General features: G+C 47.3%; 1 protein-coding gene across 1 annotated transcript in view; it reads left to right on the forward strand.

The window, feature by feature from the left end:
• LOC119461363 (uncharacterized) overlaps positions 1–18,349 on the forward strand; it is a 171,884-nt gene that overhangs the window by 74,651 nt on the left and 78,884 nt on the right. The gene's annotated exons all lie outside the window — the stretch shown is intronic.

Genomic DNA, 18,349 nt, shown 5'->3' on the forward strand with positions numbered 1-18,349 from the left:
TTCACCGTGTCGCTTAAGAATTCGCATTGGTTTGTCCTTATTTTATGAGGGCTTCTTGGCATTCGCGCTTATTTGTACGAAAAGTGATAACTTCATGTAGGTTTTCACTTTCAAGTGTTTTTTGGCATGGTCTAACATCATATGTATATCGTATGCGTATCATATGTATATAATATACGTAACTCGTATGTCTGCTAATTTCTACTCGGAAGCGTGAAGAGCAGCCTAGAAACTATCGACTCCATTGGTTACTTTAATGCGCAGGCAAAGCGCTGCTGGGATTCGAACCCATGACCTCGTGCTGAGCAACATAACGCTGGACACTGAGCCACCACGGCGGCTACAGTCTGTGGTTAGCTTCCATGCTGTCTTTTCCTGTGTCCTCCCCTCTACGAGGAAAGATCTAAGAGCGTATCGTCATTCAGAGCAATATGACGATCTCACCTGAGAGGATTACTAATCAGACCTTCACACCGATATGAGCTCTTTTGCAATGCGATTTGGCGTTGGCAGAGAGAAAAAAAATTACAGTCCTTTGGTTCTTAATTGGGTCTCTACAATCAAGAGACTCGAAGGAGTGTATGATCACGTGGGTAGAAAATAGGTTTACGGTGATTGACCTGGGGGGTGTCGTACACAGGTGTTCAATTTCTATGGTCGCGCGAATTTCTTTCTTTCTTTCTTTCTTTCTTTCTTTCTTTCTTTCTTTCTTTCTTTCTTTCTTTCTTTCTTTCTTTCTTTCTTTCTTTCTTTCTTTCTTTCTTTCTTTCTTTCTTTCTTTCTTTCTTTCTTTCTTTCTTTCACTGTTATTGCAGTCGTTGTCTGTTTTGCCTCAGCCTATGACAAGCCTAGTAGCAGCTTTATTTATTCTTTTTTTTTCTGCAAGTGTCCATGCTCCAATTTTTTGTTACCGTTAGGCGAACCCAGTGCTGTCCGCTAGCATAAACTCCTGTTCTTCGAGTGGGTGGATGCTTGAACGTTTTGATTCCCACGACTCGAACGCATAGGTAAACTAAATGCGACAGGTGAAAGGCGGTTGAAAGCGAAGCCAGTGCTGACTTTTCCCTCTCTGTCTGTTACTCGAGACGCAATTACAAGATAAGGCTCGTAATTGCGTCTCATTTCCAAGAAAAAGGGGCCGATTGTGTATGACCTTGAACAACACTCGCTCACGCGTGACAGGCTGATATCAGAGCGATAACAAGAGCAGGAGACAGGTGAGCTCCGGAGAAAGCAGCTCCCAAGATTGGTTTTTCCGACGGCCGAGCTGCTAGCCGTACGCGGAAGCTGCCTTCGGCGTAGCTTTCAAGGAGATTCTCACGCCTTCTTATTTTTTTTTTTTTTCGTAGGCATCGCCTGTCAAGCTTTTTGATGCAGTACTTAAGTGATGACCAGATCAGCAAGCTGTACGGCGTTTCGCAAGTACCAACAACGACGGAGTTTTAGAAAACAAAATACGAAAGAAAGGCGCGGTTCTAAATGTAATAAATAACAATGATGTTTGACCTGTGAAATCAACAATCTTGCCTGTAGAGGCGACGCTCTAATATTTAAGGGTGTCGTTTTCAAGAACCATCGATATAGAGCCGACTAATTTTGTTCGCACGTAAGCAAGCAGACACATTCTACAACACACCATATTGTATTGCGTATCAAGAAACAACAAAAACTATTGCACCCTTAAGCGTACAGGTTCCTGGCATATGACTCTTACCTTCAAGGCTGTTAAAAAAAAGAAAAAAAAGCTACCGTAAACCACATCAAGCTCAAACAACACCAGGGATGAGAGGCATCGTATATAGTTGAAGACTGTGTACTAATTCCAACCACCTGGGCCGGTATTCACAAAAAGTTATTACGCTGGAATTGTTCTTGAGTCAGAGAGAGATAGAGAAAAGATATCCATAGAAAGGCAGAGCTGGCAGGGAGGTTAACCATAGGTAGTTCCGGTTGGCTACCCTGCATGGGGCTGGGCATATCCCAGCTAACCCCGGTGCTGGGCATATTACTAGCAATGGTGGCCGGCCCAATCACAAGGCGCATTTAGGAGCGAAAAGCTTTATGAATTCGACCCCAGGTGCGCCCCAAAATATCTTACACGAGAGTTTGACGACGATAGTTCTTAAAACTTATTTCGAGCGGTTATAGTTTGTTCTGTCGCAGCTATCATCATGTTTACTTAACACAAATAGTGTACCCCCCTCCCCCCCTCCCTCAAAAAAAAAAAAACTTCATTTGTCCATATATCAACGATTCGATCGTATGCCTTAAGTGTGAGGGTGTTCGACATGGAACAAAGGGTGAAACATTTCTTACTGCGATATTTAGTGAAGCAGTACGTGATTGACCCAGTTCCAGCTACAATCGTCTTGTTATCACGATCAATTTGATTGTTGAACAATGTTGAACGCTATGCGCATCAACCTTAATAAGATCATTCGATGACCTCCCGATCTCTAAAGAACGAAAAATAGAATGAAGGCACGAAAACTCAGGAAAACCGTTGCAATCAAAGCCAGTTACTGAGCATTTCGCTAATCCAGTTCGAGAGATATATAATTTATCAGAAGAAAGGCAAAGAACTCGGTCTGAGCTTGTGTCATCTGGCCTGCCACTCAGCAAAGGGGAAAAACCCCAGTTCGCATTGGGCTGTATTCGTAGGCAACTCTTCAACAGTCATGACGCGCCATAGAGGACGTCCACAGAATGTGGTAAAGAAGTAATATATTTCATCTAGCTTACTACGTGCTGGACATACCCACCATGCACTGTAGCTCAGTGGCTATGGCCTCTACGCTATTCAATTCAGCGCGAGGTCACGGGTTCCATTCTAGACTGTGGCGACCTCATTCCAATTGTGCTGGAATATACGAAAGCTTCGTGTACACTTTGATTGAGGTGCGCGTTACCAAACCCCGGGAGATCGAATCCGGTACGTAACCTCCACTACAGCGTCTCGCATATAGCCTACGTGCTGCTTCTGGACGTTGCACTCAATGAATCAATCCGATTCGCAATACTTCCTGCCCACTGCGGTCGCATTTTGTGGGGAAGGTATTATCCATAAGCATCACTGTACGAGTATCTCAGTGCGCGTTGAATGACGTCCACGTGCTGATTGGATCCCATTATACTGTACGGCTTCAGTTCTCAACTATAGCCCGTCTCGACCAGAGCTAATCGCAAAAGCATTAAGAAGTAATCGAAAAATCGAACACCCAATAAGCTATCGCCCTCGCTGCTGTCCACATTTCAAGGGCGCGCAATAATAACCCCGCGATCAAAATTAGCAACTGTCGAAGGGTTACGAATTGGGCCCGCGGCAGGGCTGACGGGACATTCATTAGGAAGCTGAATCAAACCAGGTCACCGCCTCTGGTCGCGCTCTCCCCAACCCTGCGGTACGTACACACACACAGGTATATAGCTCTGTTCTTGGGAGCCATAGCGCGACGCACAAGGAGAAAAGGGCTGCCTTGAACTAAAAAACCGTGCTCACGCGGGCTCGCTAGTTCTTCATGTGACTTGAATGGGCATCGCGCGCGCGCGCCCGATGCCCGCCCTAAGGGGTGATCCGATTCCTGACAGGGAAACACGAGAACGAAGCGAACGAAATGAATTGCCTCCGTGTCCTCTAAGCCCGTACTCGCTTATATGCTATCGGATCCACGGGACAGCGCAGGGGGTGGTGGCTTGTTTCGAGCTCGTCGTGATCAAATCACCTTGATAAACGGTGCACTTAACCACTTGGTTCTTCGCACCTCATTTGTTAACCAGGCAACACGTCAATACGCTTCACGTGTGCGATAACGAGAGATGGGCGGCGTTGCGAGCGCGCGCGCACCTCCGTGTGCGTGTGTCTGTGAGTGCGTGCATCTCTTGGCCTCGTGAAAACCTGAGAGGCAGGCGTTAAAATGTAACAAGCGTGCCTCGAAGCCCACTACAATTGATGTGCGTCAGAAATTTATCTGCGGGAACGCGATATCCAGTCAAGATGTGTTCATGATTCGAATGGAGGGGCGAACTACATATCGGGATGAAAAAAACGAGTTCAGTGAACACGACGCAACACTGCATGCATGCCCTGTATCTTCCAGCCATACGTCATCGTGAGTGTATAACCTGTCATACCACCCGGAATATCAATCAACTCATCCAGTTTTTTTGTTCTAATACAACTGCCCCTACCAGAGGGGTAGCCCGCCATGGTAGTCCGTGTGGCTATGGCGTTGGGCTGCTGAGCTTAAGGTCGCTGGGTCAATTCAGGCCGCGGCGATCGCATTTCAGTGGGGGCAATACGCAAGAACGTGAGTGTATCTAGATTTAGGTGTATGTATACAAAAGAACCCCAGGTGACCAAATTAATTTCGGATTAACCCCGCTACGGCGTGGCTCCTAATCAGATCGTGGTTCTGGTACTTAAAACCACAGAATTTAAACCAAAGATGCGCACAACAATAAAGCGAGAGGCTCACAATCATCTCGAATGTGCTTTAGTTATACACCAAAACTGAAGATAAGTAGCATTTCTTACGTGAAGCGAGCGGTTTCTGTGACTCCCGCAAAGGTCGAGAACCGCTTGTCAGGAGAAGTAGAGTTGTTGGATGTGGCTCGGGGTCTGTATCGGCTTCCACGTCCCTAAAAGCGCTGCTCCGCTTCCATAGGCCGACGGGATTGCGCAACGGACCACGTTAACGTTTCTATAGTATACGTGTAGCAGCTCGTGTTGCGGTCTCGCCATCTTGGTCCGCAGTCTTTTAATTCCAGTGAGGAGGAAAGCTGGCTGATTTGGAATTTATGCATTCTTTGATTCAACGCGGAAAACAACGGGAACACAAAAAGAATACACTAGGCGAGCCCATTTAATTCCTTCGAATCTTGTGGTCCCCCCCTCGTGCAGTCACAAAAACATCCTCGACGAAATGATGTTGATCTCTACGGCAAAACTGGTGCCAAGGGGAGGAAAAAAACTCAGTCAAGAACGGCATAATATTAGATGACCTGATAAGATTAGGAATTTTGCAGGCTTGGGATGGAGTTGGTTGAAGCGAGACAGGGGAAAGTTCGAGATCGCTGGGGAGAAGTCTTTGTTATCTGCAGCGGACATGAGATAGATTCCCGATGATGATGAGAAAAGCTTTCTTCACAAAAGGCAACAGCTCACGAGCAGGCTGAAATATCCCCCTCCCGGAAATTTACGAATGCTGAAAATACCGTCGGAACGAAGGATTCAGTCTACCCTGCCGGATATTACCCCTGGTTAACTTAGATGGTTTCTTTATAGCTCTGTTTCTCTATTTCCTGCCTTGCTCCTACCTTCCGCCATCCTAAATTTAAATTACATTCTGATTATGAGGCATGCCGTAGCGGCGGGGTTCCGAATTAATTTTGACCCACTGGGGTTGTTTAACGGGCACCCAATGCACGGTACTCAAGCGTTTTTGCATTTCACCCCCGTCGGAATGCGGTCGCCTCGGCCGGAGTTGAACCCGTGACCTCGAGCTCAGCAGGTGTAGCGTGGCGTGCGTGTAAATCTTCTGATGGTAAAATATAAACCAGATTACGAAATGCAATGCTTTCAATCTGTCATCGTTGGTAGCAGCCAGTCAATAGGCCAACCATGATATTGTCATACACACACAAAGTTGATGTTGATGCCTACTTGCAGGACTTTAAATGTCGACTAGACTCGAGACCGTTCTCTGAGTCAAAGATACTCGGACCGTGGCCACATCCGTCACTGACACACAAAAAAAAAGGCGATTCGTGCACTAGTACACTACTTGAAGTGCAGCGGTTTGAGAGACCGTGTCCCTATGCATCATCTCACGTGCACTCAGTACCCCCTCTCTCCCTCTTTTCCTCTTTCTATTCCCCCTTTCCCTTACCCCCAGTGTAGAGTATACCAAACCGGACGCTCGTCTGGTTGACCCCCCTGCCTTTCCTCTCCTTGCTTTCTCTCTGTCTTAAATATCGAAAAACAAATTTTGCGGGCGAGCACTAAGCGGGCATCTGGCTTTATGTTCACAAGAGTCGCTGATACAATTAAAAGTTTCAGGAACATCAATGTATCATGTCATTGAAACGCTTGAAGTGCATAGCAGCCACGATATACACATCACTTTCAAAAATTAAACAAGAATACAATGCATTGGGAACCACAGATAAGGCGTTAGATTAGAGTGGGTCACGACTTGTCCGCATTATCCAATTATCGGCCCGCTTCGATACACCGCGCTGATCATCAAATCGACTAGTCAGGTCACTCTTGCGTATGAACATGCGTACCGCGGCTCGCGACACTCAAGGACGTCAGGAATGAATCGACGTCGGTTGCCTCAGGCGTTATCGTATTATAAACCAGCTCGAGGCCCGCCGTGTATTGATTTCCCACTGATCTTCATTTTGCTCATATGTTTGTTTTTCGTCCGTGCTCCATTCGCGAGCCTGTATTTTCTCGCATGACCGCATCCGTCGCTCACGTGATCACCGCAGCACACGCCGGACTCGTGATCAACGCATGGTCGAACTTTTTTCGAAGCATAAAAACGATTCCGATTTCCCCCTTGAACCAATTACGCCGTTCTTTCGGCCGTCGCCACGGTGTGTGTCAATGAACAGACCTCGCCCGACTGCGCCTTTAGAGATCGTAGCCCTCCGGTTCTGGCGCACCTATGCGAAAACGACATTCGAAAGACCATACGGTGACCTCGATGCTGCTGCTGCTTAACGTGACAAAGTAATGGCCGATAAGAAACTGTACGGATTTTAGACATTGTCAAGGTAGCATATGAGTCACCTGCGTGACGAATCAGGCTAAAAATAACACACACACACACAGAAAAAGAGAGCACAAAAGCGCCATTGGACTGAACGGTGGTCCACTAAGTGAGAGAGGGGCTCTTTAATGACATACTATTGCAAACAGCACGAGGACGAGACTAAAGTTAAAGGAGTACACGACACTGGAGTTTGCAATAATATGGCCTCGTACCAACAAGCCCGGCTAACCACCACTTTAACGAGTCCTCGAGAGGTTTGCCTGAAGGCAAGGCTATATCATGCTATAGCTCCAGATGAAAATAGTGAGAAATGAAATGATACTCACAGTGCATGTCACAGACACACAACGTACACAAAACATATCCCAACGTGCGGCGTGGTAAAAAAAACAAAAAAAAGAAAGAACGAAAAAGTAATACGCAGGTGGAAGTGTCGCGACGCAAGTACGCATTGCCACCGAACCTTGAACGTAACAAGTTTTTTTAAATCTTGTTTTCAAACTTTCAAAGTTTTTATTTCGTATTTACAGCACATGATTCATAGTATATTTATAGAAGGAGGCCCAAAAGTCCAAACTGCAATTAGGGCCTCCTGCAACTACATGAACAGAGTATATTCAACAGGGGCATGCACAATTAATAATCCGAGGTGCAAAAAGCAAAAGAAAAATAATTAAACAATTTAAAAACAAAAAAATTTAAAAAACGGCGCCTGCACAGGTAGCACTAAGCTTGAAAATACCTTGGAGTATAAATACAGTTCACGTTATGTACAACCCTATTGTTGTGGTCAAAGTGGGGTCTAGAAGAAGTAGACGACGCGAACCTTTGACATGTAGACTTTCTTAATTCAGCTTTCTCATCATCGTTCGTAGTTGTGGCATTATGTTACATTGCGGCTCAACACTTTCAAAGGACATGCGATTTACATAGTCTGTTACTGCTCGACATCACCCCCCCCCCCCCCCCCCCCCGTCCCACGAAATGGCGTCTTTCAGTGATTCCCGTGCTACGATATCTAAACGGCTACCGACTATCACTCGGGACTCCCAAGTGTACGAGAGCCATATATGGCCTTGTTGGTAAGACCCACTCATGATTGTTTGAGCGCGTTGACGAGGACGGACAAGCGAGTGGACACACAAAATCAGTTTTATGTTCACTCGCTTGTTCTCGATGACATTACGCTTAAACAGTCCTATAGATGACAAGGCAACCCTCAAGTTGCTGTGGGCGAAGATTGCCGAATTCGTTCATGACGAGACAAGGAATAACAGGGAAGACATCCCCTCTGCACAGGACTTAACTGCTGTCGGCTTAATAAATATCCCTCAAGAGCGGCATTACAACGGTGGTGAAATACGCGCACTGACGCAGACGCCGAAAGTGCAACATATGATTCTTTCAAACGAACAAAACTTTCATAAAACTGCCCACGTTAGCCCATTGTTGAAGTTGGCGCTCATTTTATTCAGTAATTTTCCTTCGGGTTATGTTCTTAATGCCTCGTGTCCCACAGCAGTCAAGTGCAATAGATGTAACGTTCTCCAAAAGTTATTAAGTTTTACTCGCGGTCTCTACCTCCTTCGTTTCACCACTCGTCGTCTTGTCCAACTTTGCTGTAAAGTTCGACAGAGCGGTCGAACGTCAACCGTACCGGACAAACGGCGACCCTATAAGGCCAGGTTCTGTCACCTTGCGATGCCTTTGCCGTTGGCGAGTGGTCACGTAGCCTCCAAGTTTCCGGACACGCGTACGCAAAAAAAGAGGGGGACCCCGTTCCAGCAAACGCTCAAGTGCGCCACGCATGCCTGCATAGATTTTGAGTGGTTTCTCCGAAGAAGGCAGCAGCTCGTATGGCGACGTTTTCGTGTTTCGCTAAAAGCGCCTGTGGGGGGGCTTCCTGACATGTGTAAACATTATGCGGGGACGTGGCTTTTCGTTCTCCATGGATGAGGCCATCCAGAATGCCATGCTTGTGTACCGCGACGCGGAAAAAGAAAAGAAAAACAAAAAAGACACGCCCAACGGTGTACTGCTTGACAGATCGTCGAAGTAACGTTTCTCTCTTTTCCGAAGGAGACGACACTTCGAAGTTGCGTAGTCGGCATGGTCAAGCTTAAAGGCAACGTAAACGTTCCTCCCGTTGCTACTGAACGCGTGAATTGAGGGCAAGTGCGTAAAAAAGAACCGAAAAAACAAAATTCAGGAATTGCGTGGGCCAAAGTGTGTATCAGCTATATCTTTCTCGGTGCGGAGCCTATTGGGAAACGGGCGTTTATTCGGACTGCCTCCCGGTTCCGCACGACTGATATGCTAGCATGAATAATACAGCTGCGAACTGTGGGATTGAGTTTTGCATAATCGTTCCCCGGGTCCTACCTGTAGCACTCTAGGACTATAAAGCCCGCATTTTTGGGAATCCCTTGACCCGTTTCGCTTTGGAGCGGTTCCTTACGAAGTCACCTATATGCCGGTAGAGTCCGAGTCTCGGAAGTTTGCTCTAGCCTTTTCAACATTATTTATTTATTTATTTATTTATTTATTTATTTATTTATTTATTTATTTATTTATTTATTTATTTATTTATTTATTTATTTATTTATTTAAAAAATAAAAGTGTCTGAGTGGCGACCCTGCGCTGCAAGAAGGCAAAGGGGTTTTCGAGAAGAAATGGTAACGAAAATTGTTAATATTTACTCTTACGTTCCTTTAGAATGCAACCTAGACCTTAATTAGCGACGAACTAATTACTAAAATCGAGCGCACGATGTCAAAATTCATGACTTCATAGCGAGCTGGTGCTGAAAGTTCCTTCGTCATTTATTTTTATTTTTGCTCCTTTTTTTGGCTTGCCGAGCCTCCTAGACTGATAGGCGTGACTGCTTTGCCATTGCAGCAGCGTAATTCGGCATTAAGGCTGAACTTACGTTATGACATTAAGATGACACGCCCTTTACAGTCGAGAGCATTCTGCGACCGTGGCCTCGTGCATTCCGCAATGTGTAAAGGCACAATAGCGCTCTTGCTGCGTTTCACAAAATGCACTAGCCTGTATGACCGCTTGTGACGAAGCGAATGATGAACGCTTCGTTGTGTGCGCGTCGGTGGATAGTGTGAAACTCCTCTACTTTTTTTCTCTTATATTTCAGTACCCCTTTCCCCTTCTCCGAAAGCAGAAAGGTCGACAGGGCAACCCGGTTAACCACCCTTCATTTCCTGTTATCGCTTATCTCTCTCTTTCTTAGATACTCCAACATGACTTATTTTACTAGCTATATCAAGCACAGCAGGCAACTGAAATCAAGCCACGCTGTCACCGTGTTTTTCCCGCTAACGAGCAATATTTTCTCACCAAACCTGTGCAGCGAGCGAGTTTTGATAAAGTGATATATACGCTAGTAAAGCCGGATCTATCTTTCACACAAACGTATGCCTATTTTTCTTCGACCTACTGCCATGTCTTTTGCTGCAATACATCGTATTTGTTTTAGCGATTCGCAATCACTGGTGCATATATTTTGACAGCGCCTCCGTCTGGTTGGGTTAATACGAGAGGATATACATGGCTCCAGCCAAAGCTTGTCTGTTGTACCTAACGTTTCGAGACCAGTTCGGCTATTTCTTCAGGAGAGACGGCGGACAGCAGCTGTTGTCCACCAGTGGCTGCTGTCCATCGTCACCGTGAAGAACGAACCCAGCTGTCTCCGAAACATCGAGTATATAATAAATGACTTTTGATCGGAGACATCTATCCTCTCACGATGCTTGTACAATGTGTTACGCACTTTTAAATTTCAAGACTGAACTTACTTTTATTTTTATTTTTCCGAGTTCAACAAACCGTGACTACAAGAACAGAATAAGGCAGAAGAGGGTCTCAATGTCAAGAGGTTGAATCGGGACCGTCTATTCATAGTTAATAGAAAACAAATAAGAACAGGCAGAAAAAAAAATCGATGTTCCCACAAGACCTAAAAAAAGCCTAACTACAACAGTGCAAATAATATACAAACAAAGTTGACTCATTGAGAAAACCACCTTTCAAGCAAGAAACAGAAGCGCAGTCTAGAGAAGCGCAGTTTACAGAGAGAGAGAGATAAACGCGAAAGAGAGTCAGGGAGAGAGAGAAAAAAAGACTTTATTCCAGGAATGAGTCAGGGATGTCAGCCACACGCAGGCCCGGTTTGCTAGTCTACGCAGAAAAATGAAGGTTAGGTGACCAAAAAAAAAAAAAAGAGAGAAGGGAAATAAAATACTGAGCGTGTCGCTTTTTCCAGACGTGCACTTCAAAACCAGTCACTCGTTGAGGTCTGTCGACTTCAGGAACTGCAGTACCGTACCGGGGACCGCCTATACGTACATGCTATAGTTGAATGAAGGGTTTACAAGCAGGCCGAGTGCCACACTCACAAACAGCTATTCTTTCCTCATTGGAATAAATGACATATCATCCTGCGACAATTGCGGATATACGGAGTCAATCGAACACCTCCTCTGCATCTGTCACCACTCTGACGACCAGCGCCTTGCAGTCCGTAACACGTTTCATCGCCTGCATTCAAAATAATTCATGGTGACAAAAAAAAAAAAAAGTACCTGCAGACCATGGCCACGCACGCGTCGTAAGCCCGAGAAAGCGATACGTTTCTTTAGAGTCGCTTTTATAGGGTTACGACCTGGCAAGTTCTCCACGTGTACAGAGAGCGAAGAACAACCCGCCGGTTGCTCTATTTCTTTTCACCACGGCACTCTGGCAGTTCTTTCTTTCTCTTTTCTCTCTCTTCGTGTGTGTCTGGCGCCGTTTTTTCACCGTGATCTGATCGGCGCGCCGTGAGTCGGCCCCCTTAAAAACTCCGGCAGCAGCCGTGAGCCGGCCGGTCTCTGCCTCAAAATGTAGGCTGCATTCTGACGCGTACCACCACCGCCACACCGGCGGCGGGCGTTCGACTTGCGCCGGGGCCAAGTCGTGAGCGCCTCCGGCGGCGGCGGCGTGAAAAAGAAGCAAAACCGAGCAAACGTGCAGAAAAAGAGCTGCTCGTCGTCGTCGTGAGAGGACGTAAGAAAAGAACAAGTATATACTTTACGAGAAAGGGTAGATTTGGGAAGGAGGACCGACAGAGAGCTAGGTACGCGTTGAGGAACAGAAAAACAAGAAGAAGGGAGGGGGAGAAAAAACTGGGCGAGTATTGAAAGTGATTGAAGAGCGCGTCCGGTCAAAGACATCGCGTGCGTGCCCTATACCTCCTGCGTCGCCGCGTGGCAAGCGTAATTCGATCATGAAGTGTCTACCTGTCTCTTCCTTGCTTCTTTTATTTTTCAGATTTTTTTTTTCGCCCATCAGTCGATTCTCTCCGAACCGCATGCGTTGCTGCGGAAGGAAAAGGGGCTTGGCGCGATTAATTAATAATTCATCAGACTTCCACTGTATACTCCCGAGTTCTCAGAGAAATAGAAATAAGCGGCTGCTATGTGCCTTCGCTCGCGATCGTATTCTGACGCCAGGGTAAGATTTTTTAGCGATGATGATATACGCGCTCGTGCCCTCGTCGTAGAGTTGTCTCACTCTGCTTTTCTCTTTCTTTCTTTCTTTCTTTCTTTTTTTCTGAAATCTAAGGAAAGAGGCAATGAGCTCGTTTCGAAAGAAATTAGAATTAAACGTTTCAAAGGCTTGTTGTTGTTTTTTTCTTACTGTTTTTTTTTTTTGTACTCGAAATTGTGCCAGGCAGTGTGTAAAGTTACCGCTCACGTCATTATCTCATGGCTCATAAAGCGTGCAGTGACCTTCTTTATTGACCGCATAAATGTGATCTATAAGTATGATCGATAGAGCCTCTACCAACTATGCAGTGAGGCTGTCTTCGAATCACAGCAGTTGTCGTCATTCTTCACCACGAAAATAATGAAGCAACGTGAGTCAGCTAAGCAGTGCACAGAACTCCTGCACGATTTCATCGCCTCATGCCGAATTAATTCATGCTATACTTAAGATTAGGGCGCCTACATGAATTATCATGGCGACAAGTCCTTATTTATTTATTTGATTTTTTTTCAACTGCAGCAAAGCTGATTCGCGTGATTTCGTGGCTGTGTGTCATTTGTAGATCTATGGCAATACGATACAGTCCTGTACAGAATAGTAGTTGAGAAAAAATATACGTGTTTTTTAGGTATGTTTGCCTCCATGATCCATTTACACGCCGCATATAGCATATCAAGGCCGTTTACTGTCTCGGTTCTGTGGCAGACCTTCAGCCAGGGCATGTTCAACACGCCTGTTCTGGTCACATCGCAGAAGTTAAGCAGCATTAAGCTCGATGAAATTTTGATAAGGGAACCACCTGGAAGCTCAGGTGCCTCTTTCTGCATAGTCCAAGTGTTAGCCTTGAACGGGACGTTACAGTACCGCCGTTTACAGTAACCTCTGCCAGCCTGCGGAATTGTCGCTACGTGATACGAACCGCCTGCCTTCGCGCTTACACCAATGGCAGTGGTAGAAACTGGATGCTTATTGTTGCATAATGCTATCGGCACCAAGAGAAGGGTGACTTAATGTTGGGCCAAACAATCATTCGGTTTCTAGCCAGGATCGTGCGTCCAGATTAGTATGCACACCGCCTATGTCGCTCAAAACTTGGCGTCACTCTGGAGTCGGACTCTTTTCCACCGCCATCTTCTCACATACGGTTCACCGCTCTGTTCGCGCTCCGTGCGCAGATAACAAGCGCGAGAACATCTTCGATGCGAACGCAAGTCAGCGTAACGAATTCATCGTGATTACCGGGCCCAGTGGAGGCGACATTGTTGAGCCCTAAGAAATGCCTACTTCGATATTGCGCGGAGGCTGCGGAAGAACGACCATTCCTTTCACAACTCGCTGGCGTCGCGCGATTCGCCGGCACTTCGTGCCTTCTGCCATCGCCAATTGCTCTCGGCGTGCCACGAATGCGCGATCCGCACCGTCGAGCTCCACCCTGGTGCTCTTTCACTTCCGAAACGAGTTGACGAGGGATCGCAAAGGGAGCAGTGCCGGAATCCAATCCGAATCAGTAATCCGATAAGCCAAAGCTCTTGCGGGGATCGTTGGTTGGAAGAGTAATTGACTACGAAACGGCGGTCGGGGCGGGCAGGCTTGATATGGCCGGCCACGAACGGGGAGACGTGAACGGGGACATTCTGCCACGCCGGCGACGAAGTGTACTACCGGCCACGACGTTGAAACAGATACTAATCGCTCAGTGACAGTTGTGGCCTGGCTCGACACGCCTTGGCTGGGCTTCTCGTTGCCGCTTAAGTCGAGACGAACGACGATGGGGACAGCAACGGCGTGGTTTGCGGTAAGGGCGCTCGAACGCCGCAAGTGCGACACGACGCGACAGATCGCAAGGGATCGGCGGTGAACGAAGCCAATTAGGCATCGATCATGCGACACCGCTCTGGATTGCGACGGGCCCCGTCGGTGTGCGCGACTGGAGGGTCTGCCGCCGGCGACGAAGCGTGAAGATCGTTGACTTCGATTAGAGGGCCCGGCGCAGACGTGTGGTAAAGCGGATCGTGTACGGAAGGACAATGACACGGGCGGCCGTTGCGGACGGGGTGCGACCCACATTATTATTGCATGTTTGGTGAGGCCGGGAATTCGGCTTATCTTTTCGAAAAAAAATCACGTAATAACAAAACGCCGGCTTCCGCAGTTACACGACGCGCTTATTGGAAATGGAGAAATTAGCAGAAGTCAATGCTCGAGAGATCGCGGTGGCAGATCAGCTGCAGAGTGGCGTTCTTGTCAACGCGTATGTGTTATATTCTAATAAGCCTACGATATTTTCAGGGCATGCCGTAGATCTCGGGGAAGTCGGTGTTATACGTATTGCTGAACATCTAGCGTGGCTCCATTTGGCACGACTAACGCATTTCGAGAGTGGACCCCACCCGTTGGATACTACATATATACTATCAACGCAAGCGGCTACACTTCTGAAGTATACACTTCTGGCTTGCGTCGGGGAGAATGACCTCACGGGCGAACTTTTAAGATTTCAGGACCACCCTTTCCTTCGTCAATCCTCGATGACAAAAGTCGAGAGAGGAAGCTAACTGCGAGAATAAATACGTTTCAACAAAAACAACGAGGCGAAACAAATTCTGAGGTGCTGGTTTTATTTACGCAACTCTTGGGTTTGCACGTTAGTGTCTAGATTGTGCATAGCTACTGGACTGGACCACTTAGTGCGTCAGTCATTTCACCGTGCTTGCCAGTATGACAGTTAAGGGTTGCCGCGGATACTGCCTGCGCCAGGCAACGAACGCCGGCGCAAGCACGTGATCTCGATCAAGCAGTGCATGGTGGGCGTGTGTACTCACGCCGTATATTTTCGGAGCAGCCAGCCAAGCACTGGTGAAATCTATAGCGGATCAAATTCACCTATACACACGGCCGGCTTCGTCTCGCTTCGTTTCACAATCTGCTCGAAACTGTTCGGAGCACATTTTCCCGGCGTTGTTTTCTTTCTTTATTTTCTTCTTTCTTTTTTTTTTTCTTTTCTGTACGTCGTGTATAGGCATCACTACGTTTGGCGTCAAAGGTACAGCAGCAAACGTAGCGCGCCCGGCCCCTACAGGAAGGTTTCTATAGCGTCTTGTCTCGTTCTCCTGCGCCTCGATGATCGTTTATGTATTCTAGCCCAGTGTAGGGTAGCAAACCGGAAACTGACTTCTGGTTAACCTCCCTGCCTTTCCTCTCTCGCTTGCTCTCTCTCTAGCCGAATTAAACCGTCACAGCAGAAAGAAGAAGAAGGAGTAAGTCCAGAATAAAGTGTATGTGTGATTTGTTGAGGAGAGATATGGGAGAGATGTAAGGTATAGAGTGTATAAGGCCAGTTCAGTAAACAAAGCGGAAAACCCAGAACAAGCGGAAAGGCAGCAACCGATCGCTCCTGTGTACACTCCGCGAAAGAAAGCCAAAGCAGTCACGATTCCTCCAGAGAGACGAGGCAAACGTCAGGCCCAGTCAGACAGCCTCAGATCGAGGAAGGAAGGACGGAGCAAGAGACGGCTCCGACGTTGAGCACCACAAGAACATCCGTTCGTCTTGACAGGAATCGTGCTCGAGTGCGCGCGCTAGTGTTCTTTACCGGCTGTTCGCGTGGGGGTATAACGCACGTGCCTGTTTGACTACGGCAGGTGGCTCGCTTATAAGAGAAGGCGAGAGTTTAAACGCTTCCCTTTTGCAACCGCCGCCGCGCGCGCTGCCGATCAAGTTGAGCGGTATAGCATTGCGAAATATATTCTCTCTCCGGCGCTGTCGGTCGGTCGGGCTGGGCCGATCGGCGCCGCATATGCCTGCATGCCGGTCCGCGACTCGTTTCCCACAGCGGGCTGGCGGGGCCTTTTTACTCGTTAACCCATTTGCGCCATCCGAGCACACAAGCCGTATAGACGCACTCGGCCGAATGGAACTGTATACCCCCGCGAAGCCCGGCAGTCAGCCGCGGGAGAGGCTGATACGCCATAGCGATGCTATATAGCTCGAAAATGGGCCGAACGAACCCATGCACTCATACTGAGGAAACGTGATTTTGTCTATCCGCGTCCATTCTAACAAACTGAAACTTTTCTTGTTTGCCTAGCCAGCGAAGTGTGTGATGAGTCGCTCCTGAGACTCGCCTTTGTAGCTTTCTACGCAGTGTCTCTGCGTGCGCACGAAATACGAACGTAAAACATGTCTGCGGCGTTTATAGGGAGTTTTAGATGCAGGATACCTAAAGTTAGGGAACGCTGTCAGCCACGTACGTGTACGAAAGTACGCAAGGAGATCACAAAAGAACGCGAAATGCGTATACAGAGTTTGGGCTTTTGGGACCCGCCGTGGTAGCCCACTACATATGGCGTTGCGCTGATGAGGTTGCGGGTTTGACCACGGCCGTGGCGGCCCGCATTTTGATAGGTGCGCAATGCAAAAAAAAAAGAAAAGAAAGCAACGCTTGTACACTTCGATTTAAGTGCGCTTTAAGAACACCGGGTGGTCAAAAATTAAATGCGGAGTCCCAACTATATATATACGGCGTGCCTCGTGATCAGATCGCGGTTTCCAGACGTAAATCCAAGGAATTTCGTTGTGATTTTCTTGCTCTCGTGTACGCAAAGCCGCTTGAGGACGCTAGTTCTATCAAGCTCCCTATTATTTGTAGCTTTGTGCGCTGTTTCCTTGTCGCAGACAATATTCGAACGTAAATCATGTCTTTGTAGAGTCAATGTAAAGAAAATTTTCCTTTGTCCCATGCCAACAAAGCGTGAGCAGCAGCTTGCATTTCGGACAGGCGTTATATAAGCACGGGTCGCGGCGCAGTATAGCTTTTGCACCGCTGCACCGCTTGCTCGTTGCGCAACCTGACTCCGAGAGCCGTCAACCTTCTCTGCCGATGCACATCTCCGGCGGGGCGCGCGTCCGTCACTTGCGAGCACAACGGCGTCGCCGGCGTGGCTAATCAACGTCATCGAAGGGTCATCAGTGTCGCGGCCTGGTGATGTGCCAGGCAGCGATGAGGCGAGCGACTACGCCTTTGTCGTCGTGTTTGCGTTCTTAGTCACCGACCGCTTGCTGCTTTGCTTCCCGCCGAACACTGAAAAGAGGTCACCCTGTTAGGACACCCGACCTATAGCGAACTGACCGGTAGTCGTGTGGAACGGCTGAGTCCCAGCGTGATGTGCAGGAGATCGAAGTCTGGCGTCATAAGGCTCAAAAGAAAGAAAGAAAGAAAGAAAGAAAGAAAGAAAGAAAGAAAGAAAGAAAGAAAGAAAGAAAGAAAGAAAGAAAGAAAGAAAGAAAGAAAGAAAGAAAGAAAGCGTCAATTCCTCGCTATAGAATAATTTTGTGTAAGCCTATCCTGCAACATGAGTCGATGGGGGTGAAATGGGGAGACACCCGTGTACTCAGATTTATGTGCACGGTAAAGAACCCCAGGTGGTCCAAATTATGACGGAGTCCCCCACTACGGCGTGCCTCATAATCAAATTGTGGTTTTGACGCGTAAAACCCCATAATTTAATTTCTGCGACGTGAGTGCCTATAGGTTTACGGTGCTGTTTTTTGTAGACGCATTTTCCACCGGAAAGGTAGCAATATTTGAACTGGCAGTGTCCACGAAAATTGCAAAACTTTACGGAAGAAAGAACGGCTTTGGAGCAAGTACCGCATAAAGTGGACATTACAAGTAGCCGTAGCTATGCGCGCAGTTTAAAGGTAATGAGTTCTCTCATTTCAATCAGCGCGTCGGCAAAGTACACTAACCGCCGCACCAGAGCCATGGTTTTCTATAAACAGCCTCAAGTTCTAGCGAAGGAATTACGAGTGTGTGCTGTTAACATTTGTTATTGTAACTTTTGACTATTTGATTGTGACTTCGAAAATCTGTTTCGTTTATTTTATGTGCCTCACCTAAATTCGCGTTTGCAACTTTGATGCTTTAAAGTCGCGGATGACGACGTATTATAAGGGTACACCTATAATGCACGAGAGTCTACGCATTCTTTATCCAAACTGTGCTTCAGAAATTTTATATACAGGG

This window comes from Dermacentor silvarum, chromosome 8 (assembly GCF_013339745.2).
Source record: "Dermacentor silvarum isolate Dsil-2018 chromosome 8, BIME_Dsil_1.4, whole genome shotgun sequence".
NCBI classification, from domain to species: Eukaryota; Metazoa; Arthropoda; class Arachnida; order Ixodida; family Ixodidae; genus Dermacentor; species Dermacentor silvarum.